Source organism: Apium graveolens, chromosome 11, assembly GCF_009905375.1.
Source record: "Apium graveolens cultivar Ventura chromosome 11, ASM990537v1, whole genome shotgun sequence".
NCBI lineage: Eukaryota > Viridiplantae > Streptophyta > Magnoliopsida > Apiales > Apiaceae > Apium > Apium graveolens.
The window spans coordinates 141,598,899-141,600,965 of record NC_133657.1 but is presented as its reverse complement, the minus strand read 5'-3'; the positions used below and the strand labels follow the sequence as shown (position 1 = coordinate 141,600,965).

General features: G+C 36.2%; 1 pseudogene; it reads left to right on the top strand.

Moving 5' to 3' along the window:
• Nucleotides 1-336: 336 nt before the first annotated feature.
• On the top strand, nucleotides 337-1,620 carry LOC141695963 (uncharacterized; annotated as a pseudogene).
• Nucleotides 1,621-2,067: the final 447 nt, after the last annotated feature.

Below are 2,067 nucleotides of genomic sequence, written 5' to 3'. Positions count from 1 at the left end.
TATCCGAACATCCTTCAGCACTTAAGTTCTGATATCCATCTTCTGATGATTATCTCCTGATAATATAAGTACTGATATCCTTAAGTCCTGACTTCCAGTATAAGTACTGATTCCCAGTTAAGTACTGATTTGTCCTGTTTAAGTAAGATCTGAAAACTAAACATAAATCATATTAGCCATGACATTATCAAATATATCTAACACTTTATTTCTTTTTAATGTAGCCGTTGGAAGCTTGTGTCTGTCCTGGAATATATTCCTTTTTACCTTCTATATAAACTACGTTTCTTGATTCATTTAGTTCACTTTCATATGAATCAAAATCCTTACTTTCATATGGATGAAACACTAGAAACTCTAACTAAAGAATTCATTGATGAGTTCTGCTACGATGATACTGAAGATGATCGTATTCTGGAACTTTATCATGAAAGGCATGGACAGAGCTCAAGATCCGGGCCTAGAAAAAGTATATTCAGAGACCGTGAAGCGGGTCATCGGCGTCTAATGAATGATTACTTTTCAACGAATCCAGTATATGCTGAGCAAATATTTCGACGAAGATTTCGTATGGGAAGACATGTTTTTCTCCGCATTGTCAATGCTCTTTCTAATATTGATCCCTACTTTCAACAAAGGGTCGATGCAGTGGGAAGAAAAGGTTTATCACCTTTACAAAAATGCACTGCGGCAATGCGTATGTTGGCGTATGGCATGTCAGCTGACGCTGTTGATGACTATGTTCGTATCGGAGAGACTACTACGGTTGAATGCTTAAAAAAATTTGTCTCTAATGTTATCATGGTATTAGAGGGTGAATACTTGCGAAAGCCGAACTCTAATGATGTCGAACGTCTATTACAGATGGGTGAGGCTCGTGGCTTTCCTGGTATGATGGGTAGTATTGATTGCATGCACTGGCAATGGAAAAATTGTCCAAAAACATGAAAGGGGATGTTCATGAGCGGTCACAAAGGAGTTGCAACAATTTAATTGGAAGCGGTTGCCTCATCTGATTTATGGATATGGCACACGTTTTTTGGAGTGGTAGGATCAAATAATGACTTAAATGTTTTAGATCGGTCACCTATGTTCGATGAAGTGCTAGAAGGTCGTGCTCCCGAGATCAATTATACTATCAATGGAAATAATTATAATATGGGCTACTATTTAACTGATGGAATATATCCTGAATGGACAACATTTGTTAAAACTATACCACGTCCGCAAGGTGAAAAAATAAAATTATTTTCAAAATATCAAGAAAGCCAGCGAAAAGACGTCGAACGAGTGTTTGGTGTGCTACAGTCCCGTTTCGCAATTGTACGTGGTCCCGCACGTTTTTGGGATAAAACAGATCTTGGGAGAATTATGAGGGCATGTATAATACATAATATGATTGTTGAAGACGAGAGGGACACATACGCCACTCAATTTGGTCCCCTACCAACTTATGATGATGCAACAAATGGCTTATCGCAACCAAATTTAGGAGAAGAAAGTCTAGTTCAGTATGAAATGTATATTCAGAAGACTATACAAGTGCGTGATAAACGAGCACATCGCCAGCTACAAAATGACTTGGTTGAGCATATCTTCCGGTTCCATAATAATCGTTAATTTTTTTCCATTTTGCAAATTTTTTAATTTAATGCTTTATCGTGTGGTGTTTTTCAATGTTTTTTACCGGAAATATAATTTAATTAATTAATTATTTATTTAAATAAATAAAATATAGTAAGATATTTATAATTATAAATTATAATTTTATAATAAGTATTGTAGAAGAAAGAATAAGATAAAGTTAAATGGGACCCATGTGTAAGTAGAATTGGGCTTGTGCATTGGAGGGGAGTGGCCACTTATTTCTAAAGGACCACTTGATGCTTAGTTAGCAAAAATATAGCCCCACATGTAAGTGGGTTGGGTTTTAACATTGTGGATGCTCTAGGAGTGAGAGAATTGGAAATGGGTAGAATACTAGAATGGGGTGGAAAAGAAGTTAGCGGCAATTTGTTCGTTTCGTGTATTTTTGTGTCGTGTATTTTCGTGTTTCGTGTCATGAAT